The sequence below is a fragment of the Betta splendens genome, chromosome 2, assembly GCF_900634795.4.
Source record: "Betta splendens chromosome 2, fBetSpl5.4, whole genome shotgun sequence".
NCBI lineage: Eukaryota > Metazoa > Chordata > Actinopteri > Anabantiformes > Osphronemidae > Betta > Betta splendens.
In genome coordinates, this window is record NC_040882.2 from 15,341,885 (window position 1) to 15,369,339 (window position 27,455).

The 27,455-nt window shown below is 46.5% G+C and overlaps 1 protein-coding gene and 2 long non-coding RNA genes across 10 annotated transcripts in view; 1 reads left to right on the forward strand and 2 right to left on the reverse strand.

Annotated features, from left to right (window-relative positions):
- The window catches only part of sorcs2 (sortilin-related VPS10 domain containing receptor 2), a 183,921-nt gene that overhangs the window by 110,217 nt on the left and 46,249 nt on the right, over window positions 1-27,455 (forward strand). The gene's annotated exons all lie outside the window — the stretch shown is intronic.
- Window positions 7,212-9,908, reverse strand: LOC114849577 (uncharacterized). The gene is made up of 3 exons (XR_003784647.3): window positions 9,467-9,908; window positions 9,337-9,360; window positions 7,212-7,477 (listed from the first exon to the last, which is right to left on the reverse strand). It is a non-coding gene; the product is annotated as an uncharacterized LOC114849577 (long non-coding RNA).
- Window positions 19,550-22,924, reverse strand: LOC129603632 (uncharacterized). The gene is made up of 4 exons (XR_008693719.1): window positions 22,820-22,924; window positions 22,009-22,657; window positions 19,934-20,459; window positions 19,550-19,843 (listed from the first exon to the last, which is right to left on the reverse strand). It is a non-coding gene; the product is annotated as an uncharacterized LOC129603632 (long non-coding RNA).

Here is a 27,455-nt window from a genome sequence, read left to right on the forward strand (position 1 = left end):
CTCACTTATCCATGAGACGAATGACACCCAGCGCTAATTGAAAGCCCAGAGTCCTGCGGAGCACTTCTGTAAATGCTGTTAGCGTCAATCGTTGGAGGTCTCGGCCCAGAATCCTTGGCAGGACCAGTAGAAACGCTTTTGATTGTTAAGAGCAATTAGACAACAGGCTTTTAGTTTAACTTTAGTTTCTTTGTTTTTGTTTAGTAGTTATAATCAGTTTGGGTCCCACAAGACACCTCTCCTTTTTTCCTCCAGTGGACAAATACAATAAATCAATTTCAACATTAGCAAAAACAGTAAAAACCCTGTTTAACGAGTTCTACTGTTTATAATTAGATCCCACATTTAGTGTGTGATGGCTCTTACATCAATATGTGGGACTTTATGTGCTATTTGAGCAGCAAAATCTGCTTGAGCGGAGAAGTCAAGCCAGCGTGACTCATCATTAAACTTCAGCATTACTTTCCTTCAAGCCAGGGTGCAGAGGTGAAGACGAAGCGAATAAAAAAAAAAAAATTGAAAGAGCGCTTCTGAGCCATACCAAACAAGGCTGCCTCAACTTCTAAATGCAATTCAGGCCAGCGCACAGGGCGGCGTTTGAGCCGGACAGCTCGACAGCTCGCAGACGGCGCCTGCAGCCACTCATCCATTATGTTCACACTCGGCCCGCTGGTAACCACCTTCACATATAGCGCTTTGACATTTCTGAAGCCGACTTCACGCCTGCCGGTGACACCGAAATGTCACTTTGGCTCAGGCCGCCGCTAAGTCCTTGCGTCATTCCCGGGCCTTTAAAGTCGGGAGCGCGGGGTGTGGCGAAGGGAGGAGGGGGTGGGAGAAAGATGCGGCAGGGATGATGTGCAGCCACTTCCCCGGACAGAGCCAGAGCGTCGCGGAGGGGGAGGAAGGAAGCGTCGAGGAGACGACCTGTCAGTCGGAGAGTGGGGAGAAATGGATACAGGTGACGGGTGTGAGGAGGGAGGAGGAGATGGACTTCCAGTGTCTTGGAAACATGGAGGACGAGAAGATGTGGGCAGTAGAACATTGGCTTCCTTTTCATGCCTGAGGGTGTGAAGCTTTTGTTTATGGATTTTTATCATAGGAGCTAAAAAGCATAAGGAACAAAGCAGAGCACCGGAATCCACTGGCTTCGTGGCCAGTAGGGGGCGACTGTAATCGTTAAAGTGGAGAGTCATGAGTGTGTGTTACAGTCTGTGTGTAATGTGGCCGTCACACAGTTTTGAGGAGCTTTTTCTCTAACTTTGAGAGGAAACGTGACTAGACCATGATCCCTCCCACAGCCAGGATGATACAGTAACTCTGGGCTTTCAGTTCAAAAGCCCATCCTCAACCCCATGAAAAAGTATCTGCTGTATCTTCACATGAAAGTTCATTATTTGCAGAGCAAGAGGAACAAGCTCCTGAGCATCGGTGTGAGTCAAGGACACCTTCACAAGGCTTATATTTAAAACCTTGTCGACTCTCAAGGCACAGAAATGAATATTTTTTCTAAAATCAGCTTTTTTCTACTCTGAAACAACTTTTCCCCAAACTACTTACAGTCTGTAACACAACCCGGGGTTTTTACCTTCAATCTGAAAATAGGAGGAACATCCCTCTGCGTCTCCAGGCCTCACTGCTGTGATGATACAGATACAATCTAATAGTTCTATGATTTTATATTTTATGATTCATGAGCTTCCATGCTGAAAAATAAAAAAAATATATAATTCTCAGCAAGTATATTGATGGTGTTTAAGGAAATTAAGCTTTAACAAAATGACAAATTTTAAGACTGAACAAACATTGTTTCATGAGCTCTGAGACTAGATAATTGACAAAGTCCTTCTTTGAATAGAAAACAGCAAAGTTGTAGTTGGCTGGAAAAAAAAACTTAGACGTGAAGATAATCTGCCGAGAAGACAATTAGTTAGATTACCTGCAGCTTGGAGCATGATATCAGAAGTTTTCATACCGAGTGTGGTAGTGATGATTTGAAGGCTGTTCTGGCTCCATTGACAAAAAGCCCGGGTGAGTTTTTTTCATTGCTTTGGATCGTTGAAGAAAATCAGCTATTTAATATTTACACATTCAGCAGCTAAAAGTTCAGACATGAACAGGACTAAATATACTTCTGAGGATTGTTATAGTTAATCAATGTTCATGACGGCTGTTCATGTATAATGGACAGTGGTAAAACATAAAACTGACTCAAAGCATGATAGTTTAAAACGGATCAGTTGAGCAGACACAGCCTGACATTCTACTGTATGAAGCCAAAGGCCAGTGCTCCTGGATGACCAATACAGTTGTTGTGTTGTGCTTTCTATACGACTGTATACCTGACACGTGCGGTGCTCTTCTGAGCGGGAGGATAAATAAAAAGGCAACTGGAGCCACAGTGGGACGCTGTGAAAAATGCTCCAATTTGCTGCTGAGCTGAAATCAATGGGACAAACGGAGGCGCTGGGCTCTGCCGCCAGGACCACGCTCCCCCTCAGCTGCTGCCTCTCGTCTGCTGCAGACGACTCCCCCTCCTCCCCCTCATCCAAGCGGAGCACAACGGGCTGCACTCTCCGCTCTGCGGTGGACTTTTTCTGTTCTGACAGATCTGATTGTGGAAGAGCAGAAGAGTCGACTAATGGGTGCAGCCAGGTGGTCCCTAGTACTTCATTCTCCAGAGGGGCTCGTCGTTTAAACCACCATTAGCTGCTGCTAACTCATGCTGCCATCAGCAAGCTTTCCCACTTACAGGAGTCTTCTCAGTCCATTAGGAAATGATGCAGTTTGGGATCAGATTTTATCCAGGTCAGGTCATCAGTTCACAAGTGACAAAAGTTAGTCATTTAAAAACATTCTTTAAATATACAGATAAACCTGGCTTCGTTAAGTTTATGTTTATATTAGTTGCTTATGAATGTGGGCCATAAATAAAGTTCCTGTGCAGCACTACTGCAAGCCTAGACCCTAAGAACTAAATTAACTGTTAGCACCCTTGAAATGTTTCAATGGTTGGCAAATTGTCTTTGAACGAGAAGTTCAGCAGAAAATGTTTAGTTTTATCGTTTGTTTAAGACAGACGTACAGTTTGGTTCATTAACGCAGTGAGCTGCTCATGTAGAAGCTTCAGTTCTGTGCAGAGCTGGTTTCATATACTCTAAGGGTCATTTTCAAAGACAACAACCCGTCACCAACATTAAAAAGAGATTTTAGATCCAATAACAAGGACATCGTCCCTGTCAGGCCACTAGGCTCCATCAGGTGGAAGGAGAAGAGCGATGACATCCTGTAGGTGAAAGGCCTCTTGATGAAGTCGTTCTTTATACTTTGATGCCACCGGAGCCCGTCCAATTAACGGTCCAATTAACTGGAGTCAGTGGAGTGATGAAGGTGTCCTCATTCAGATCGGACCATTCCAACTCCGTGCTCAACTCACAATGTAGGTTTTGTTGGTTTTACACTGTTGTACCTCCATAAGACGACCATTGTGACTGTCCATCGCTGCTAATGAGTTCCCACAATGCTCTGCCAGGAACGCCTTACAAGCTTCGGGCCTAAGGTGAAAACTGATCGTCTGCTGAAAAAGGAAAACATCCATTTAACCTCCTCCACCTCATGGCGGCTCGGCCCCACCTGTGAGGGTGTAGGAGTCAGCGGCTATTAGTGAAGGAGACAGTACAATCATGCACTGGGTCCCACATCCTCATTAGGTTGCTGCTCCGTCCTCAATGGAACAAAACGAGGAAGCTGGTGATGGTCAGGAATTAACCAAATGGGGTTTGATTGAGATATTTCTGCAGTCAGCTGAAGTTTTATTCCCGTCTTGTAAACGTGTTTATAACGTCCCCTAAAAGTGCTTTTTATCACTCATAGCTTCTGACAGAGTTGTTAATTTTGTTTGTTTGTGGCGGCTGCATAGTTTTATGACGGAGGCTCACAAAAGGGCACGCCTGGATTTAAAGTCTATCGACTTTATTGGTCCCATCTGCGTTATATTCCAAAATGACCTGCCACTGCAGTCGGCTCCTTTCAACGGCAGAATAAATAAGAGCCGGTGATTCATGCGCTCAGGGAGTCGCGTTAAACTCCGGGCTCCGAAAGCTTCGAGCGAGATCTGCAAAGCAGACGGAACGCGTTGCTCCTCTTCTGCCAGGATTGGGAGATGATGAACGAGGCGATGAGAGAAGAATAAACATCATGGCAGGGGAGGGAAGGTGAAGCCGACCGAGGGGTTTGGTGAGATAGCTGACGGGAAGGGGGGCGAGCGGTGGAAAAGGACGGCCGCGCCGACGGGAGCACCTGACGACAGGAAGAGCAGAAAAGCTGCCGCGGCTGGAAGACGGGCGGCGCCGACAAGCGGCCTCATCACTCTCATTTAAATGTCAGCGGCTGAACCTCGGCTCATTTGTTTTGGGGCCATTTAAACAGCCGTCCCGCGGGCTCCGATCCCGCCGCCTCTGCCGCCTTAATTGAATCAGATGATAAACAGCAGAAGAGCGTTAATTTGCAAGCGCGAGTGTTTGTGTGGGTTGTTGGCAGAGAGCGGAAAGATGATAGACTATATCTGTCCGCGGCGGCATTAGTCTCTCCCCTGTGTTTGGGAGGGGGACTGCAGAGGTTTGGGTCTGAGTGCAGCAGCAGTTGAGACGACGTGTTCGGAAGCGCGTGCACAGACTTGCAATGTTTGTGTCATTGCTTGCTCACATTTACGCTCATTTCTATATTTTTTGTAAAGTAGTTAGCACACGGTCTGTTTTGACCCTCTGGCATATGAATGAATGTACACATCCGTTCAGTTAGCGCTCGGGCGCTAGCATTGTGGCCATGCTAGCTCCCGGCCTCTCTCTCTCCTTGTGCTGATCACCAGATTAACTGCCCACGTTCTTTCTCTGCATTTCCACAGCCAGGCCTGTAAACGGCCATTGGAGGTATTCAAATTGCTCAAATATTGTCAAAGAAAATCTGCGCAATGTGAAAACATGCGTAATGAGTTGGACTCAAATTTCAAGCATGCTCACTGCTCAGGATGAAGACGCGGCCTAAATGAGCAGTAACATGTATTACATGATATAAATGTGAGTCTGTGATTGAAATGGACAATCGATTGCAAGTTAGCGATATGAATTCAGAGGGTAGAGTTCATCTTAATGACCAATCTTATGCTTCCCTTGTTAGTGTCTGCCTCGTCCTGCTCTTATTGTGAAAGGACGCATAATGATTATCCAAGGCCTTGGCCTTCCCCTCCACCGCTATGTGCAACACCATTATATCAAAGGTTCTCTGTGGATTCCATTGCCTGTCGTTATCTCATGCTACGCTAAACCCAGGTGCCGGCAACAGACATCAGACAGTTTTCGTGAGGTGTGATCTCCATCAAACCCGGTTTGTTGATCCTCATTTAAATCTGCATCGCTCCGTCGGTCTCCAGGCTCGAAGCCGTGTTGCACTGATTCTATGAATAAATACGCAAATTAATAATGAAACAAACGTATGCTTTTTTTTGATGCGCTGGTGCGCGCGCGTGCATGCGCGTGCTAGCGGGGTAATGAGCTCAGGGATATGCTATGTGAGCAGGGATAGGACGGTGACAGCATATTGAATGGAGATGAATGTGCGCTGCGAGGATGACTGGCAGTGCTAACAACAGAGCAAAGCCAGACAGGCCTTTGATCTTCTCCACCTCACAGCTCAAACACGAGCCTTCCCCTGACAACCACGCAAATCAATAATTCAGAGCAATAAGCTCCCAGACGCTTCATATTCCTTTCAGATGAATCACATTGTTGATATTATATTGACTTAAATAAACAGATTCAAATGATGACATCGTTGTGCGAGAATTATCTGAGGAAACCGGAGTTTGATTGGATTCGGCTGAACGATGAAGCGCTTCGACAGGACATCTTGGAGCAATTACAACAATGTGACGACGTGGTAACCCGACGCTCCCACGTGATAATTCGGAGAAATTTACCAGAGCTCTGTTTAATTAACTCCGTTTTACATGTAATTTGAACTGCTGGCGCGTCGGCATGCAGAGGTATGCTGTGTCTGGGAGCCTCGCTGCGTTCCACAGCCCCGCGCCGGAGCGACTCCGCTCCTGTTTGAGTGTCGGCCAAGGGGAGCGTAATTCGCTGCGCGTGAGGAACAGGAAGTGTCACGTATAAAGCTTAGCAAGTTGAGTACAGCTACCAGGAGACCTGGGAGCATAATAAATGTGTTGCTGTCTGTGTCCAGACTCCGGTCCCCGCCGGGATGCAGCCTAATGCCCTACGCATGGCTGCAGCAATTCCCACCAGTGCACAGCTCTGCGGCGCGGGCTCCTCTGCCCGACGTCCTTCTAGGAATTCATTTTCTTTGCCGGGAAACTAGTTCTCTCAGGTGGAGGCCCCTCGCCGCGGTGCCGTGCATCTTTTTCCCGTTTTGTTTACTCCACCGTGATGCCGACGTATAAATCTTACTTACGCGCGTGACACGGCCGTCCCCTTCTCCAGAACGTTGTCGAGACGCCCTCAATACCCATCAAGGCGGAATCGAATCAATCAGCATTTTATCAGCGACGCCAAACGCGGCTAAGGCTGTATTTTTTTTGGAGCTCAAAGCGCTGATAGCTTCTCTAGGGCTCATTTCATGGTCGGTAAGCCTCTGCAAACAACAGACAGTATTCATGTTTGCTGTCACTTAATTACTGCTTTTGTTGTCTGATCACTAAAGGCAGTAAAGTGGGAACACCCAACAGTGCAAGCATGTAATCAGAGTTTAACAGCACGTGAATGAGTGCAACAGATCCCAGATGCCCCCTTTTTCAATTAAGATGCCACGGAACACACTTCAAAACGCCTGAATGTCTGAACGCGGCGTCTCAGAGAAGCCGTCGCCTAAATACATTGTTGCCGGCTCAATCCATCAGATCTGACTGTGCAGTAGAACCACAGAGCTAAAGCTGCCCCTCAGTCAGCGGAGTGAAGCGTAAGTCACCAGGAACTTGACATGGAAGCTAAAGCGAGCTGTACCTCCAGTACAGTATGTGTCAGTTGCATTGCATAAAGATTGATTCTTTTCCAGAGCAGAGATTCGTCCCAGTAGAGGAGGTGCTTTAACATGCACTTGCTGACGAGGCTCAGCCTGTGGGCTACGATCACTCCTCACTCTGATGTGTGATGCAATGCCTGTCCTGATTATCCTCTAGCATTTACAGCCAAACATATACATTATAATGTCATTTTAAATTTTTATTCCCCATCCGTGACACACTGCTCCGTAACCAGCCAGGATACACGTCACACACATTGGATGCAGCGGTGATGTAGCACACACAGAATATGTTTTCTAGCGGTGGGTGCTTTGGATCAGATCCACTTTAAAGGTCATGAATCTTCTAACAATTTGATGTGAGCAACGAAGATCTTTCCCCGCTTTATCTTCCACGTGGGCCTCTGTGTTAATTGATGCGAGCTTCACTGCTGCGGGGCTTCCCCTGGTTGGAGAGAAACAGCAGGGGGTCCGTTTAATGATGTTGATTTCTGCGCGTGCGAGTGAGTTATCTGTCAGTACGGCCGGACGTAAGAGCTATAGATATATGAATCGAGAGTTTAATGAGCTCACACCTAAAAACTCCCTGTAGAGTTTTGACTGTACGACCCGGCGGTCAAATCAACTGGTCAGTCACTTTTTTCCAAGTCGCATCCACTGCAGAGCACTAAGCATTAAACAAGTAGTGGGATCACTACATCAATAATGCAAAATTAGAGTTGGTGTTTCTTATATTCATGTATCCCTTCGTTCTATCGCCATAGATCATAGCATTCACTGCTTAAGCAGCTATCTGGCCTGCAGCACTATACGTTGCTGATTGGCCAAAAACTGCAGAATTCTGCAGAGCCAGCATTTTTAAAAAAACCCAGTGCACACATAGAACGTGACCAAGCCCGCTGCATTTGATACGTCAGCAGGCCAATCTGCTTAAACGTCCCTCGAGGACGTCCACCGCAGGCAACGTCCTCGGACTTTGGCGGTAAGTAACGTTCCCGTGGAAACGAGACTTTTTGTGTCGCTGGTGTTTGAGGCGGCTCCGGGTTCGTCTGTGCACTGAGGGTAAAGTGACTGTGAAGGGAGGGAGAGCGAGAGCACGGGAGGGGGAGAAACTTAGCAGAGGCTAATGAGGCTTCATTAACTGTAGCTAATTGGTGCCTTAACCTCTGGCTGCGGCTGTCATGATGCTTCCCTCTGCCAGCAGGAAGACTCACGGGAATCAGAGCCGAGCAGACGTTCTGTCCTCTGACATTCAGATTCACCTTCTCCGCTTCTTTTTTTTTTCCTCGCGGGGAAAAACTGAACAGTATTTACCCTCGGCCGCTTTAACAGACGCCAGTCAAGCCTATTTAGGTTCACAGAGTCAATGTCAAAACGTGGGATAAGGGTATGAAATAAGAGTCAGTCAGGAAGAAAGAGGAGAGGGTGAAGGAGGGCAGAGGTGGAGGAGAGGCGTCAGGTGCAGATGAGCGAGGTTGGACTCGGCATCATAATGACGGCGAGACGACCCCGACAAACGCAAGTGAAGAACCCGGCTTCAGATTGATTCCTGGGCTCCGTCAGCGGGCCGGCCGGCCAATCAGGACAGCTCAGCTGTGATAGATGGGCTGCGAGGCCAATAAATGAGCTGCCAAGCCACAGAAGCAGCACATGAAGGGCTTTTTATGGAGTGCCATGTCTTATCTACCTAATCTTACCCTGCGATGCCGTTTAATAAAATACACTGTAGCCTCAACGCCAGCGCTCGCTGGACGTTGGGGATTTGCTTGAGCAGCCTTTGTCTTCCTGCAGACTTTTATTTTTATTGTTTAACAAACTCATTTCCTGTTTGTGTGCGTCATGACTTTAAGAGGGGTTATTTAGCATATAAACTGGTGAACAGATTAGCACTGAAGCGCATTATTTTACTGGAGTCAAGCGTGTTTTTTGCATGAGGATGAACGTCAGACGGCCAAACTTTTGAACTAATTGTGTCGCTGCGTCTGTTCGTCACCGTCTCCTGAACATTTTTGCGATTCTCCGTGCATCGGGAGAGCGAATGCAGCCGCTTTATATGCTTTTCTCCAACCAAACACAACTCCAGCTCTGTTGCTTGCTTTGCTGTTCATTCCAAAATCCATTTTGTTGAGCGACCACATTTACTTAATTTAATTCGCAGTATTTAGACCATAATGATGTCTGACTGTCTGCACTGTTGTAAACATCATTGGTAAACAATGCATGATTACAAAGCTCTGCTTTCCCATTATGAATATGTAAATGTTTTGAATGTGTGGGATTATACGTGAGTTTTTTATTACTTACTGTTCGGAATGACGGTGGCAAAAACTGGAAGATAAATGGGAAGTGACTTTCACTGTTGTGGCGCCACAGTATATGCATATAAAGTAGCTTATTATACAATAGAAATGTCAAGTTAATTAGGATAACTTACCACAAACAATCAGGACTGTGGTCCAGATGGGGCCATTGTTTGATGTGTCCAAGATGACATCAGTGAGATGATGAGGAGAACAATGAAACGAGCGCAGAAGCCAGGAGACGTGTGGAAAGACTGACTTAGCTTAACCGAAACCCATGCAGGTCTGCTACGAGCACAGCAGAGCTAGCGAATCACGCGACCTCTGACCTTGTCTGCGCCCTCACTCATACTGCCAGCAGGGGGCGCTGTAAAAGGGGGGGCTGATACCACAGCTCAGCGCTTTGCTCTGTGTGTAAGGTGCCACTGACCACTGCTACAATCAGGACTCATGAATTATAGCTTATGACGGGAGGAGGCACTTATGTGGAGTGACACAAAGAGAAGCAGGCGTAGACGCAGACTCACAGGACGCCATCTTGGCAGAGACGGGGGACCTGCCCTTTCCTTGCGTTACCGCCAACCATAAATCACCCACCCGGCAGTAGCTATCCTCTTAATTAATTTCTCTGTTGAATCACAGCGCTGCGAGTCAGTGTCTGTCCCAGCACGATAGAACTCAACTTTGACTCTTAATGTGCATTTTACAGCTTATGAGTGTGTTTTCTCTGGTGGAAAAGGTCACCGCTTCCCAATTAAACCCAATCTCCAGACACACGGCCGCCCGCCTCAAGGCATGTAGCCGCTTCCAGACTGAAATGTAACCCCGCGCTCTGAGCAGTGGGGAGGTGTTGTCGACGCCGCTGTTCCCCTTTGTTCTTGGGAATTCGTGTCAGTTCTTAATAATCTAACAAGAGCGCCCACCAGCAGAAACAAAAAAAAGGCGAAACGCAAATAATTGAGAGGAGACGTGAGCGCTGCTGGTGCGAATGTAGCGGCGATGAAGATCTTTCAGATCTTCTATTAAAGCAGAAGTAATATTCAGTATCTTTGCTGCTTAATACTGTACGTTCTGACCAGCTGGTTGCTAAAACATCTTCTTTTAGAAGAACTGGTCCAGGCATTGTGTCTTTCCTGCTTCCCACCAGCGCTGCTGGACGCTGCGGCCGATGCTCCTTACCTGCGAAGGCAGCGAGCACCTCGAGCCACCGAGTTAAATGGTTGTGTGTGCATGCGCCGCGCGGTGATATATTGGATGCTGTCTGCAGACATCTGGAGCAGATCGGCTATAATGACCTAATTTGTCCGGTGTCAATCTGTAACTATTGTGGCTGCGGATGCCGGCGCTCCTCTGATCAATGAAAGAGGCCGCATGTACCAGAATCCGGCCCGAGCTGCCGCAGTCCCTGAGCCTCCTGCTCGACTCGCAGTCAGGCTGTTACTTGTATTAAAACACAGGCAACCACTTAGTTAATGCAATGAATGTTTGAACAAGCAGATGATGAAATAAACACCTGGATTCAGTGAATCTGTCACAGCCTCACGGAGGCGCTTCGGTTGTGTTTGTTCTCCCGCCTTCTGCTAATATGTTCCTTCCTACTTCCTGTTCCTGTTTCCTGCTCTCGCACAATCATGTCTAACGCTTTCATTTGCTTCATCCAGTAAATAGATTGGTTGGTTCATATTCATCCCATCATGTTGGTCAGTTTGTTTTCATTTCCTCGTTAATTAAACTACTTTGTTTGTGAGTCTGACACTGTCTGTGCATTGGGTCCAGTCTTGTCTTCAGTTTGTCAGCAGCTGCCTCTCATTTTCAAACAGATTCAAAATGAGTAATAAAAAAAAAATAGCAGTATCTTACTATAGGTTTGTTGTTCCCTGAGCTGAAAACCATCTGAGACACTTTGGGGTCATGAGAACCATGAAATATGAATTTAAAGAAGACGCATTTAAATTGGTTTTAAATGACCCACTAGCACAATAAGACACACAACACATTGTGAATTCAGCCTCCTTCCATCTCCCGTCTCCTCAAATTTAAGGCAGCGGCTAATGGCACGACACAACAGCCGCCTCTGAATAATTCAGTGGTGTTTTTTCAGGGTGCACTCAGGTTTAGAACGAGACATGACACTGTCCCAAAAAACTCAGCGTGACCCTCCCCTTGCTTCGCACCCCTCGTCTCCCTCCTCTCGGGCCCTCTGAACCCGCTAAGACAGACCCGCCGAGCCACAGGGCTGCAGTCCATGAATGGGAAGCCAGTGGAAACAAAGGTGGAGCTTTCGTCTACGCAGCAGCGAAGGGGAGGTCATTAATTATGAAGGAGTAAAGAACAGTTTAAAGGGAGGAAGATGCTAAAGGCTCACGGTCTGATATTATTGATAACCCACAAATAATAATGACTGACTTCTAACAGTACGAAGGCTTCTTTGCATACACTTGGCTGTTTCTCATGAATGTCAAAGGTCGGACAATTCCTCACGACACTAAACAGACGCGGGCAGCGAAGCAAAGCTGCTTGAAAGCGGAGCGGTGTTTGCACATGTGTGACCCGTACGCACACGCAGCTCCCCAAGTACACGGGAGGCTGAGGGTGGAGGTGTGTGTTAGGACACGCAACAGCTGCTGGGCTGTGATGAGCACAGCCTGGGGACACAAGCAGCTTTTGTCAGCGCCGGGGGGGGGCCGAGGGAGACGAGGGCCCGTCTCCCATCACAGCCGACGTCTGCAGCGTCTGCAAACGCGGCTGAGTGTTGATGTGTACCCTAAAACCCGGCGGATTGTCGTAATATTATTGGGTTTTTCATTGCACATGTTTAGTTTTGTTTCATATTGTGAGCTCGCGCTATGAAAGGCGTGACTTTAATAACAGCTCCTCTCAAAGTGACTGATTGATTGATTAGTTGTTTGTGGAAGGTGACTGGCACTTCATCCCCGTTCCAGCACGGGGACTGATTGACAGGTGGACACTCTGAAGCTAATTGGATTTGGTGCTAATGCTCAGAGATGATTGGCAGGGACGTTGCTAATGGCGACAGAGTCTAATCAAATAGCTTTGGTTCAGAAGGAATTAGGGGATTTATCAGACTGCTCAGGACGGTTTGACTTCTCGCTGACGACCAAACACACCTTGTTTATTAATTTACTGAAAGAAGCCCAATAAGTGTCAGCCTTTGGGTCGTAGCATCTTTACCGTACACTGTGCATCACAAGCAACAGTCCTGGTTTTTTGCATTGCAAAATGCATTGATCCCATTTGCTTTCCCTGCGTTCGGCAGCTCATGTTTGACAAGCACTGGGTGCTCCATTGATACATGTAGTAGTAGGTTTAGCGTAGCCGTGCACATTTGACGCACTAATAGAAGTGAACATGTTTTCCAGTCTTGGATTCTTTGGCAGAGATAATGATTTAGAGAGAGTGCCGCGTGTCCTTCAACGGAACGGGTCAGAGCGACGCTACACTATAAACAATCAGAGCTTTTACTGTTGGTTGGAACCGCGTTCCGCGACTGGATGTCGTTTCTCTCATCCAGTAACTGATGCATCCGTCTTTATTGCTTTGTAATGCTGATTATAGTCATCATCACGGCCGCCACCTCATTTGCACATTCTGACTCATGCAGTAAAAGACTCTCCTCAAGGTGTTTTATTAGTAGCTGGATAAAATACGACCTCATCACCGGCTGCTGAAGGTTCCGCTCCACTCCATGTCGCATTTATTCGCCACCTCTCTTTGATTTGGTGTTTGCAGGAGAAGATTGCATCAACATCACAGCCCTTTAGGCAGGTTGTCTGAGAACTAATGAACTTATTCCAGCCTTGTTCCTTATCTTTACTGTACTTCCTCATTTGAGTTTGATCATTCATCATTTTTCCTATGATATTTTTCAAACAGCTTCAGTAGCTGTTGATGCTGTATCTGTCCTTCCACTTGAGCCTTTAATTGATGGAGAGCTTCGCCTCTGTTAGATGTGTTGAAACCTGCGAAGCAGCTTGTTCCACTCTCGCTGCCAGACTGTTGAGCTGGAGCACAAAAAATGAATAGCAGAGTCTAGGCAAGCGGTAATAGTGTTTGTTTGATCAATTTCACATTTCTGTCCCCCTGGGCTTCCTGCTACTGCTGTTGTTTGTCACCATCCTTCAGCAATGATAGAGATACAGTTCCCTTAAACACAACCTGTTCTAACATTACTGACAAAACAGTGGTGTCTGTTCGCTGTGGTGATAACTGGGCTCCATTTGAATGATGAACGGAATTCCGATGGAGACAACTCACACGTGCAGAATGAGAGAACGCTCGCTCAACAAAACAGAGCAACCTCTCCTTTGTGAAAACATCCTGACCCAAGACTGACTTTGGGTTTGGGTGGGAACCACTGACCTATCTGACTTATCAGGCATCTTTTCATGCAACTAATAGCAAAGTTGCTGCTTTTGCACAATCACAAGCTCTGCTGTGATGGATACGCTACAAAATTCTTTTCTGGATTCAGCCACAATAACAAATAAATAAAAGTAAAGGGGAAAAAGGCAGCTACCATGTGTTGAATTATTCGCCATTAGCGTAATCTGAGTTTCCCATTAATCTGGCAGAATCAGCTCAGCTCCACACAAGACAGGGGCACGGCTCGTTAAATCAACATGTCTTCATTAGCCTGGGTCTCAAAGAGCCCCCAAGGAGCATTAGAGCTGTGATTTACGCAATTTATAGCCTTGGTCCTGGTTTAAAGATGGACGATCTGGCGGGTTGTCTCATAATGTTGCTCTAAGAAAGCGTTGGGTATTTGCTCCAGGTTTGCTTTGTCACAATAACAGTCAGATAAGTGGATTCTGCAGCCCCATCAGCAAACACAAGTTATGTCCAAACTTTACCTAAACTTGGATCCAATTCTGCATTGATTAAAAAAGCAGCATTGACTCTAAGATGCTGAGTCAAAACCAACTTTGCAGAGTCCTGGAGAAGCATTGTTTCAGCATCTTTCCATTAAAGCTGCACAAACGTTTTAAATGTGGATCTGCTGGATAACGGCAGTGCGACTTGGATCCTCACAGGGAAGGCGTCAGAGGTCGAAGCCGCTGTGAGGATGAGAGCAGGATTCTTGGGCACAGACTAAAGAAACACCTGACCTAACATTTTGCCTTGGGATGTCTGCCTTTACAGTCTTTTTCTGATATATCAGCATGTTGTATATTCTGCAGTGATATCTTTAGCAACACTTCAAACGATCGACTTTCATCTGAGCTTTTACGCAGCGCGAGAGAGAAAGAGAGAGAGAGAGAGAGGGAGGGAGAGAGAGACAGAGAAAGAGAGAGAGAGAGAGAGACAGAGAGAAAGACAAAGAGAGAGAGCAGCCATTTGTGTTTTTTTGTTTCCATCCATCTGGTCAAGGCCAGTTATAAGAGCGATGATGGCAGTAACCATTTCATCGCCATAGAGCGTGTTTACAGTCATTACAGTCTGTTACTGGTTTTAGCTTTGTTTTATCCATGTTAAACATAAAGAACATACAGTAGGGTGTAATATTACACATCCTGCTTCATTTCCTCTGCTTCACCTGTAGAAAATGCCCTCATGCTGTTGACTCCCTTTATCTGTGATTTCTGTTCAGGCCTTAGTACGAATAAAAAGTCTGGGTTGGGTCATGATGGAAGGAGACCGCTCAGAAGTAAAGGGGGGAAAATATTAAATGTCTGAAGGACTTTATGGCCAGAAAAAAAAGTTTGTGATATTTCAAGACAATTATTTAAGCAAATAATGTCTGTGTCTGGATGAGGAAACAGCTTTACTGTATTATGGACAGACCTCTTCCTCCTTTTCCTTATCAGGGCAAGTGGTGGCTGTGTTCTCCTCAATAATTCAGGAGCAACAAGGCTGTTTGAGAGGTTATGTGACAATGGCAAATGGAGCGATGGTGGCGATGATGGAGCCAGTGGAGGGAAATGGAGGAACGTGTCCGCAGCTAATGGTGAACTTACACTGAACTGTGGTCGTGTCCCAAGCCTGATGATGCGTTGGAAATATTGTCTGTCGAGGAAGTGACAAAATATCTCAATGGAGAAAATGTCAGCAAGTTGCACTGCCTCGAAGGTTACTGAACTCTCCATACCAATGATTTCATTCATTGCTTTCTGTTTGTATTGCATTTATATCTTTAATTAAAGAGACATTTGTTCTTGAGGTGCCTCATAAGTTCCAAAGGCTTGTTGTAAGCACATTGTGTGGTTTAATATTGTTAAACACAAACATTGTTAGCTTCTTTTAGAAGTTAAACTAAACTCTTAACTTTTTAATTAAAATGATAATAACTAAACCGTGTTTGTAATTAAGTTGCTGTGATTCAGATATTTTACTGATGCACTGAACTGAAACAAGAAATATGACAAATGACAAAGCAGTAAGCGATTCATTATCATTATCATTTTAGTGCACACACACCTACTTAAATTCTTTTCAATTAAAAGAAAACGCATTGTGTGGACAAATAATCTGGGTGTGACCAATGACTCTTCCTCTGCTGTTTGAAGGCAGATTGCTGTGAGGCTCTTCTCCACAACATCAAACCAGACTCGGGGATGCATTCGGTCTGATGAGACAAAACGTGGCCCGGGTGGATTTCAAACTGACCTTTTCTCTGGCGGAAGCATAATGTCATGGGGCTGTACATAAGATGGTGAAGAAGAGAGAAGATTGGGTCTAGCTTTACGATAGGCTGCTGCCGAGTAAATGGCTGAGTCATGCTTGGCACAGCCACAAAGGCCGTTTCTGTAGTTTTATGCTTTCAGCATTTAAATTCCTCTCATCTCAAAATTGAGTTCCTTAAAATTATTCACCGTGGTGTGAGTGAAGGATTGTTGGTAGGTGCTCTGTCTCTCTTAGGGCGCGCTAATAATTCTCCTCCACGCCAGGAAATCCGCCCCTTCCTTTCGTTTTTATTGAAAAATATCCCACAGTCAACAAATCTCCCTCGCCCACTGTTCTTTGTTTGCCGCTCGCCTCTTTCCATCCGGCGTTGCCGCGTGGCCTCTCTCTGGCAACGGCCCGCTCCCAATAAAAACAGAGGAATCTAAAGCCAAACGGCAGCTTGAAGGAGGCTGATCCACAGTAATTCATTGACTTTGCCTCGCGTCTCGCCTCGTGCGCGGCAGTAACGGTGACGAATGGCAGAATCTCCTCCTCTGTGGCTCATGGCCGCTTTAAACCATCAGCGGCGCGAACACGGAGGATCACAAGCAATGAGGAGGGAAGAACCCCCGGTCCCATCCTGGGCCTGGGCGCGCTCGCCATTAAAGCCATTAGCCTAAACACACAGCGGAACCACGGGCCGTGTTCGGTGCGGCCGCCTTTGAAGGACGCGCGCTATAATATTGCGGGCGTGATGGACTGGGATTGCTGCTTCATCGACCTTTCACAAATGGGAGTAATGACTAATGACTGAGGCAGGAAACTCCAGATGCAAGGCTCATTGCTCTCGAGTGAGGCCCTTCAGCGCGTCCGTGTCAGGCTGCTGAATATTTCCAATGCAATGGAAGCGACGGGCGATGTGTTCAACTGGATGGAGGCTGACGTATGACGTATGGATGGTTTCATCCAAAGGCTTGTTTTCATACACAGCTTGACCTTCCACTAATGCTTTTGTCTCTCTCTCTTTTTTTTTTGCATGTCTGCCCCCGTCCCCGGCCTCCTCAGGTAAGAACTCCACACAAATGTGTAACTTGCCCTTTTCTCCTTTCTCCATCGCTGCAGCTATGATACTGAATAATGTAAGCCGACAACCATCAGCATCATGGCTAGTGTTGTACCTATGGAGAGAGGTTCACCGTGCTCCCAAAAGGCCTTGCTCTGTAATAACATACCAGATTGAAGACTGTGCTGAGGGTTCAGGAAAGAAAATGCAGCCTCAGAATAAGGATGTGGACAAATAATAGGATTCTTGGCCATTACCCTCGGTCTTGTACACTAGCGACGTCTGTCACGCTAAGCTTATGGCACAGTAACGGAACAAACTCCCAACAGTCCTTTAAACTATGCAGCCGCAGACTGATGTTGAACCGGAGTCATTTATTTTTCCCTGTGTCTCGCTACACGGCAACAATACCAGGAAAAGCCCCCGATGCCAAAGTAGACTGAATATTTATAATGTCTAGAAGGTGGGAAGAAAAGAATTAATGGCTGTAGCTGTCAATTCAATTACCCTCTGCCAGCCTCCAGCATCTCTTCCATTGCTCGTGTGAGGAAGCATCCTCAGTTTTTCAGTAAGAATGATAAATTTTGTCATTGCACGCAGGCAGTAATCACTGATTCCAGAACTGTGCGCTTTCATCATTCCTAATTGGCTAATAAATTACCCCCGCTGATGAAAAATGGCGTCTGTGTGCAAACTTGTGATCAGATTCACTTTGTCTCACAAAGTAGCTCACGTTGCGAGCGTCGGCGGGTGCAGGGAGGAGAATGTTGCTTTTGGAGAATTCATGAGAAGGAAGATTTATTTAAGCGAGACTTCATTGATTGATAAAACGCATCGGAGAGTGAGGAAGGATTATGAGATTTATGAGATTTGGAGATAAACCGCTGCGTGTTTAATTTAGGGGACAATTAAAGCGACATATCATTGGTGCTACACCGCTGCACATTAGGTTAATCCCCATGGAGACTGTTGTAATGTTTACTCAGACCCCCCCCACCACCACCACCACCTTCTCGGGACGAGGACGTCTATAGGGATTTGTCACATGATGCCTCCTGCTTGGTTTGAGTTTCAGAGAATTCTAATCCTCAACACGGGGCATCAGGTGATCCAGTGTTTGTGACAGAAATAATTAGGGGTGTGTGTGTATGCATATATTCTGGGTTTCTGCCCTGTACTGCTCATAAATTTAGACAAGTAGCTTTTAAAAAAGGTCTTTAGCTTAGTGAGTCATTGGAGGCTCATAGCTGCTTGTACCCATGTCTTTTGTTTTTAATTTTGAATTCTGCGTTTTATACATTTTTGATGGTCAATATCAAACCCAAGTCAAGAACCCAAGACTTTTCATTTGTTGCATCCAAAATGACACATGTGCGTAAACAATAAACTCATGTAAAATACTGGATGTGAAGAAGTGGAAGAATATGTGCAGCATTCAACATGTTTGCGGGTGCAGAGTGTTGGACACTGTCTGGTAAACTGAACATTTGTACTTGAGGAAAGGCCTGAATGTCAGTTCAGCGCTGTCGCTCGTAAGCGGTTCCGTCCGTGCTAATGCTGAAGCAAACACTCGCTGGGTCACATTTTCTCAAAGTGACCCATTCAGAGGCGCGTCGGCTGCATCGGTGCGGTTTGACGGCCGCGCGTCCGACCCCGGCTGAGAAGCCTGTCCTCCTGCAGAGAGCAGCACGACGGCAGCGCAGAGCAGAGCAAACAGTGGATTTGAGGGCTGCGCCTTTTGCCTCCCACCAATTATATACCCAGCAGGTAATTGAATGCTTAGCAGGTAATCCCTGCCTCCTTCCATCTGTCAGTCCCACACTTCATTTCTCCTCCACTGCGCTTTTTAATGTCATCCCTGCTGCTAGAGACCACAGAGGTTAGTTTACGTCGGGGTCAAACAGACCAACCGGACTTATTGAATATATTTGTAGGGTTTATATCAAGTTTGGGCACCAGCATTGGGACATATAATGTGTTGGAGCTTAAAAACACAAGAGCTAGAAGATCAGGGAACAAAGATGGGCTCCAATATTTGGAATGAGACAATAGGGTTGAATTGTAAGGTTCAGCTAACAGCATAGCAAGGACCAGCGTCTTCAGACTAAGTAACATTACTCATCTGCCTGAACTGTCGGCTTGTGTACTTTCTTTCTGGATGTTCTGACCTGCTTTAGTCCCAACAAACCACAAGTTGTTCAGCCTTTTACCAACTTTAAGTGGTTCCTCCCAAAACGTTAAGGTTCCTCACATACATACTAATGTCCTTCTGCTTGTGTTTACTGAATGAAACAGTTGATTCACTGTAGCTATGTAGATATCTCTGCTCCCACAGATAAAACCAATAATTATCTGAAACCGCACTGCTTCCATGCAGACATTCTGCACAGTCACTGCTTTGAATTCACTCCGACTAATGCGATTCCGCACCTCTCCAAGTTTTGCTTGGTCAAACTCCTCTATGTAAACACAACAGGGTGACTAATGGTGCAGTGAATGTGGTTTCATTTTTCCACGACTGCTCAGGACGCCTTCCCTCTGCATCACGCAGCCTTTTCCTTTCTACCCAAAACAAATGTCAGCCTCGCACATTTTAGTCTGTTATTTATCTTTGCCGTCACGCACATGCCCACACATCCTTCTCCAGACGCGTGGCTTCCGCGTGGTGCGTCTCGGTAGCTGCAGTGGGAGACCCCTGCAGCATTCGCACAGAACGACCGTTGGCCCAGCTTTGAGGAGGCCCCACCTTGATCCTCAGCTCGTGTCCGTGCTTTACTGCAGACAGATCAGGTCAGTCAGCGAGCGAGACGGCTTCCGCCAGCCAGAGCTAGGGAAGGAAGGCGAATCACCACCATTATCATCCATGAACACCCCGATACCCTCCAAAATACAGAAACGAAAGGGAGGACTGCCACACCTGCTGGGTAATTTGTGTCAGACGTGGAGTGGTGCTTTGCTGGTTTTTCCACACCACCAAAGAACAAGTCCTTCCCACAGGTCTAAGTCTACAGCTGTTGACTTCTCTTTGCCACCGTAGACATTTTCTCGGGTAAGATTGTTCCAAATGGGCCACGCTCTTTGAATGCGCCCTCTCTCACTTCAAGCTCCAAACACTCACTTCGTCACAACAGCGCTGCAGGTGGAGTTACAGTAGCTTCTCACGCGGCCAGAGATTATGCTGCTCAATGCAGAGCGTGGCTGGATGGTACTATGAAGTAATCTAATGACGACTCCAGCACCAGCAGATGACTAACAAAACGGCCAGAGGGAATTTAATCGTAAAAGGAGAGCAGGGAGTTCAGAATGAGTTCTGTCGGGCGGGAGAACGATGGTGTTTTGGGCTTTCATTGACTTGTTTAATTTGAGAAGCATTTGCATCAAGGTTTGATGACCAAGAAGGCAGATAATTAGTAATTAATAGGTTTCACAACAGGAAGATGAACCTGAAAATTGGATGAGAAGAGGAAATGTTAATTAAATGTGCAAATCTGATGACACACGGGCGACTTGTAAAACTCGGCTAATGTCAAAGCAATTTTAATTAAGGACGGCTGCTGCTCGACACGTTTGGTTTGTTATTTAAAAGAACACATTAAACCACCGCAATCACAGAAGTGGCGAAACATCAAAGGTTGCAAACAGACAAACAAAATAGTTTGTCTTCTATCTCAGTAAATGTCGGTCAACAGAAAGGCTTTGTTCTCCTCAGAGGACATTGTACTGCTGCCACTACACACGATTAGTGTGTGTGAGGGGTAAAACTATGTTAAAGCAGAGCCTTAATGTTGGTGAGTTGGCGACTGAGATGCCGGTGGGCGGACGGCGGTCACAGCTTGTATTTTTTAAACCATAAACCTCGGGCAGCAGTAATAAAGAGCATGCAAATCAATCACCGATCCGCTGGTTCCACAGTGATGCGTGAAATGAGCCAATGAGCCAGTTTATGACTGAAACCTAATTACTACATAGTGTAATGGCCGCTTGAAATGTTTCCTCTCATACTTGCATGTTGTATTTCTCTTATTTCTCTGTGTGAGCTCCGTAGAACAGTTGCTGTCGCTCCCCCGTGTTTATGATAAAGTAGAACTTGTTGTTTTAGACAAAACAAGCTCAGATGTTAGTATACCATGACTAGCATGGAGTAGCCCCCCCCCCCTCCTCCCTGACGAAGCTGCTGCTTAGCCTCGATCGATGAGTCTCTCTTTTCTGCCATTCAATCCCAATCGCTCCCCGTGGCCGCGACCTGCTGCCGACGTAATCGATAGGCGCGATATTGTGCGCCGGCGCCGTGCCAGTGAATCAGGGCAATTACAGCGGAGGAGGAAGGAGACCCGGAGTGCGGCAGAATGTACCGAAGCGAATGTAAGCGAGGCACAGTCGCTGCGGAGAATCACACGTCATTATGTTCCTTTTAATTACACAAACCCAAATGTGAAGTCCCATCTCCCACCTCAACTGTTTCACAGGCAGCAAATAGGCCATAAAACAAGAAAAACAAACAGCGTGATGGCTTCAGCTGATTCTACATTAATCATTAAACCCCTAATGAGGTGAGGAATAAATGATAATTATTACCAATTATAAGAACAACAACAAAACATAACTTCACTAAAGCAGCTCATCAGGAAAACTACAGCGTCTACAATAGAAGCCATTTAGCAAAGACTCGCGGTTCATTGTGAGCGTCTGGATGCAGAAGTGAAACTCATTCCATACATTTTGAACATTATGCGTCACTTTATTTAAAGGGATTTACAGAGATTAGACAAAACATCGTCGGAGAATAGGATGAGCGTGTTTATATATTTTAGAGGCAGATGCGAAGTGAATTACATGACGACGTGCTTATTCAAATTACCCTCAGCCTCCACGCTGCGAGGAACACAATCATAGCCCCAGCTGCGCTCACGCACACCCACGGAAGCGGCAACGCAAACAAGGTTCGACTATAGCACCTGATTTAACGTCGTTTTCAGATAATTGCCGCTGCACCTGTGTCGTTATGTCACAGCCGTGGGACTGACAAACGAAGTCATCAACGCGCCTTCGCGTGTCGCCGGCCCTCGTTCGGCGCGCGACGCAGCGTGGGTGGCGGGCGGCGTCACGGACGCCCGTGGCGGAGCGGAGCGGACGAGCTCCTGCCCGCGCGACGCTCCCAGTCTGAACACGAAGGGACCCGAAGCCCGAACGGCGAACGCACAAGGCGCTTATCTGAAACGCGCGCGTGGGCGACTTCCGGAATAAACAGTCTGGAGAGTGTCCTCCGGTAAACGACTGGCGGCAGCTGCCTTCGAGGTGCGCGAGGCGTAAAGGAGAGCGATTATCACAGACACCTGCTTCTTTAAGTGGGGTCCGCGTGGCTCCTGTGAGAGGATGCGGAAGACGCGCGCGACGCCTCGAGGCCCCGTTGATTCTCTCCGTCTAAAGTTTCAATGTGCGGGTCCAAACAAGGAGGCGCAGCGGGAAACTAACACCGAACCTTGACTTCTTGCGGAAACAGGAGCCGTTCATTTCCCCTCTCTCCGCTTCCGCGTCGCTCTCATCTTTATTTATTCGCCTCTGCTCGCGTGTGATGCGCTGACAGAGCTGTCACCCGCTGCTTCCGTCGCTGCTCTTGATGGTGACAGTGACAGCTCAACGTCTAGAAAGGAAAAAAATGCATCTTGACAACGGCGTTAGTTACTTGGTGTGTGTTTGTGAATATACAGATGCATTCAAATGGAATAATTCAATGTTTTGTTTTCCATTTCGGTGCTGGAAGCTGAAGTCTTTTAAAGGTAATAGCCAAGACCTGTTTACTCACCTCACACGTGTCATGAATGTCCTCTCCCTCAGGTATTCCAGCCACGCCCCCTGACCTCCGGTCACGCCCACTTTCTAGTTTCCTCACCCATATCTGGCTCATCAGCTAACTGTGTTCATTGGTGTGAATATAAACCCTCTCTAACCGAGGCCCTCATTCAGTTGGCTGCTGGTCCTGTTCGTTTTCCTGTCATTTTCCTACCTTGCCGTGAGTCACGCCATGTTTAGTCCTTGGAAGAAAGTCTTGTTTTCATGCTTTCGCCAAGAGGAGCTTACTATAAATGTTTATTCAGACGGAGGGATTTCTTTGATTATTTAAGGGACTGTTTTCAAGCACAACTAAGATTTTGATACTTGAGCCAGTTTAAGTGCTTTATTCAAACCCTTTGGATTATTTGTAACCGGAGTGAAGAGGACCTAGCAGGGACCACTAATACTAATGTAAAGAAAGAACCATGCTTTCATCTATCTGTTCCCATGATGCATTGCTGGAGTTCTCCATTTTCATTTGCAGGTCTTTTCCCTCCTGGGCGTTAAGTTAAGTGTGGAGGGGTTTTACATTGTTGCAGTGCGCTTTCTTACACTTTGCATTAGAGTTTGTGTTTTGCACCTCGACCCTCTGGTGCCGAGCGTCACTTTTTGGATCGACATTAACAATGCAAAGCCTCCATTACTATTATTCACATAAACATAAATGTGTGATTTCACCAGTGAAGTCATTTCTGTCTGTCCTGGATTTTCACCCTTCAGCCCGACTCAAAACCTCATAATAAATTCCTTTATTCATGAGGAAACTTCAGTGTAAACAAACAGCTCTGTCATGCGCTCACTGCGTCTCTGTGTGAACGTCGCCCTGTTGTGCGTCCCGGTGCTCAGTCATGAGGTCATCATGTAAATGCCTGCACTATCCACACACCCCTGGATTTCTCATCCGTTGAAGACGCGTCGCTCCCCATTGCGTTCTCACCATGTACATTATTCAAGTCAGCAGCCCCTAAATATAACCCCGGGGGATTCACCTCACAGTTGCCCCCACCCTCTTTAAAGCCCCCTATCGTCGCTGCCGTTTTGAGCAGGGTTTAAATCTTTTATGGGCCGACGATCCTTTTTTCCCACAACGGGGTAATGGGGTTCAGAGGGAGGGGCGGTGCCTGGGTTCGGAAGCATTCAGAGGAATGACGAGCCAGAGAGGCCGTCATTAGAGCTGAGGAGGGAGGAGCCCGTTGCCATACTGATGCACATTTTGGGAATCTCTCAGCAGGATGCTTGCTTTGATCACTATCATTTCCCCAGTGTGTGTGTTTACTGTATGTGTGAGGATTTTCGCTCAGTACTGGAAGTCCGTGGTTAGTTGCTGTGTGTGTTTATGCAAATCTACCTGTGTCCAGGGAGTTGTTAAGTATCTGTCAAGGTGTTTACTCAGCTTTCTGACGTTGTGTGAGCCCCCCCCCCCCCCCCCCCCCCCCCACCCACCCCCTGCTGTTAAATGTTTATTTATAACCAGGCAGCATCAGAGCCTAGAGTGGGTGTTTTAGAGGCCAACTATCACGTCAACGACGACTCGGGGTTAATGATAAGCCTGAATTGTCACAACTATGGAATCAGCACAGATGTCTATTGAAATTCGTATTTTCAGCAAGTAATCTTTGAGTTTGAATTAGACCCAGCCTTTGGAGACACCACTCTCTAGTACGACGTCCACCAAAAAGCACGAATAGAAAATCATAGATTAATCTTAGCCTTGTTGTTGGCATCTTCTGCTAAATGAAAAGAATAAACGTCCATCACAATGTTGCCTGGCCTAATTCAGCTTGCTTTTGAACAGTTAGGTCAGATTTGAATGCTTAAATATTAGCTTTCTGTACCTTCCTTGTGGCTCTCTCCTCCTCTCACCTCTTTAAGGCAAGACAAAGCTAAGCGTGAGGCAAACCCTGCATCTCATATTAAATGATCACTAGGTACATGCCGCTGTTCCCTGCACGTTGTTGTTTGTCTTCTTTTCTGTCTTTTTTCATTGCAGAAGCCACTCTACCGCCCTCTGCTGGTCGTTCTTACTTATATTTGAGCCAAACAAAGGCTACGGGAGGTGATTCAATAGTCCATCTGAGTCCCCTGGTCATGGTTCGACCTTTCACGGCCTCTACCTAGATAGAGAAGATAGAGAGAATAAGGGACTCAAGGATTTGACATCGGGGCCAAGCTGATTTCCAACCCAGGGTGATAAAGTTCATAGTTGCCATGTGACGTAGTCACCTTATTGTAAACTGGGTATAATAGAATAGAATCAAGGCTCATGAGATTTGTAGTGGCCATGCAGGGAGCGTGGGAGCTCACAAAAGATGCCCTGTACTCCCTTTTAATAATTCCCTTCACCAATTGCATGTTTCTCATCTGATCTCATTGTTCTGGCTGTCTCAGAGCTGCACAGACGCACCGACACAGGACTCGTCCCTCCACCACTAGCTTTAATGAGAACTGACCCTGACACGGATCTGCTGTCATAGCTGCATATTGTACGCCGCCGCCTGCTCTCCGTCTGTCCATCTTTCTTTCTCTACACATTTCCCTTTGTCCTACCTCCGAACACCCCGCCCGCCTCCTCCTCGCATGCCCCCTTCTCTAATAAATTGCTGAATTATGCAGCCATCACATTTCTCTAGGATGACAATGAAACCCCTCCACCCGCCTTGCCTCACACCCTCTCATCTTCCCACCATCTCAGAGTCCTCCAATAAGTCTAGAGGTCCAGTGGGGGGAGGCTGCAGGAGGTCACAGCTGACTTTATTAAAACGCGGGTGTCTATTAATCTGTAGGCCAAATCACACCGAGAAAGAGCAGCAGGAGCAGGAGGGGAACTATGGGAGCCAAGAGCAAGAAGAGGAGAATTTATAGGCGAGAGAAGTGAGAAAGAAGAGATCAAAGCCTTAGAGAAAGATGATCTATCACAGTCACCAAAACCATGCGGCACATTCACAGCATGTTATTGTATGCAAATGAAATTAAAACATCCATTCTGCTACACAAACACACACTCCTCTTATTTCCATTCCCCGCACTTTTCATCACTTTGTGAGTGCGATTTCATAATTCATGTGAACAAATTCATTAACACGTTGCCACTGCTTTGCTCACAATTTAATAAAAAAACAAAAGCGCTGCTCAATTTAACATCCTTAGCGACTTCCAAACTGGCTAGTTCCCCCAGCTAATTGAATTTATGTGATTACAATGATTTATTGGCGGTACTTAGCTTCAGATTCTGCACAGAGCAGGTTCTTCGGAGCTCTATTTTGGAGGCGTCACCGAGGCCCCTTAGATCATTGTGATGAAAGTGCAGAGCTTCTGAGGAACTCCTGGAAGGAGCTTCCCAGTCATGAATGTGCTGCTTTGGAGGTAGAACCATGTTGCAATTAGCTCCCACTGAATTCTGTCTTCAGTTAAAATATCTCCGACCTTTGATTAGAATAATGTAACTGGAGTTTGTCACCTAAAATGTCTACATTATCTTTAATTTCTAAAGAGATTCAGGCTTAGATCTGATTTACCAGACGTTCCTATGAGGATAAAAGTCAGTCATAAAGATCAGCCCGTTATTAGCCCAGCTTCTAGCTTATATCAGACACAGGGCTCAGGTGTATATGTGCACATTTATATCAACGAGGCTACAAAGTAAAGAGCACTTCTCTGTATAGTTCAACAGCTGCGCCTGTAAAACATTTTCAACTAGATGCTGAGCTGCAGTAGCGTCGGTGTTTTATTACAGCGCTGATTTATTTACCCAGCTTTATAAAGCGACCTGATCTCTTTGTTTGTGCTGACAAGCCGCCAATGAAAGTTATTTTAGGAATTCGCCATCCCGCAATAACTATCAGATTCAATACAAAGGAGATTCACAGCGGACAAGCTAGACGAGCCTGGTGAAGCAGGCTCCCCTGCCTGTCTTTGCCCTGTTTAAATCAGCGACAGCCGGTTGGTGTCAGCCTGTCAGCTGCCATTTTGAGTGGGGGCAGAAAAGCCAATCTGCCATAATGACTGTTTGATGATGAGTCTATTTAATTATCATTAGCCTGATCACATCACCAGTCTCTTAATAGGTCCCACTGAGGTAATAGGACAGGTTTTCCCTGGAAGAGCTGAGAAGTTGAAGACAAGGGAGGTGGAGAGAAGAGGAAATGAAATGAGGGGAGACGCGGATAATCGAGGAGATGAAGGATGAGGGAAGGCAGGAAGTGGAAAGGAGCGTTGACTGGGAAGAAGAGGCTGGAGGAGGCAGGGTGAAAGGATGGAAACAAGGGCCGCATTAGCTTAGACGGAAGGAAATGAAGCAGAGGTGATAAGGATGAGAGGAGAGGAGGTAGAGCAAAGGGGAGGTGAAAAGAAGAGGAAGCTGTGAGTCTAAACGCAGCAGTGAAGAGGTGAGAGCAGGAGAGTGTGTTTGTAACAATTAGACTGATTAAATGAGGCACTCTGCGACTGTTCACCCTCATCCCTGACCTAATTTACTGTGCTCCGCTTTATGACATGCCTGGGAGGGTAAATAAAGAGAAACAGGCTCCTCACGTGATGAACAAGCACTTAACCTCACGTCTGCTGCGTGTGACCCAACGTGGCCCGAAGTCACACAGTCTTAATAATGT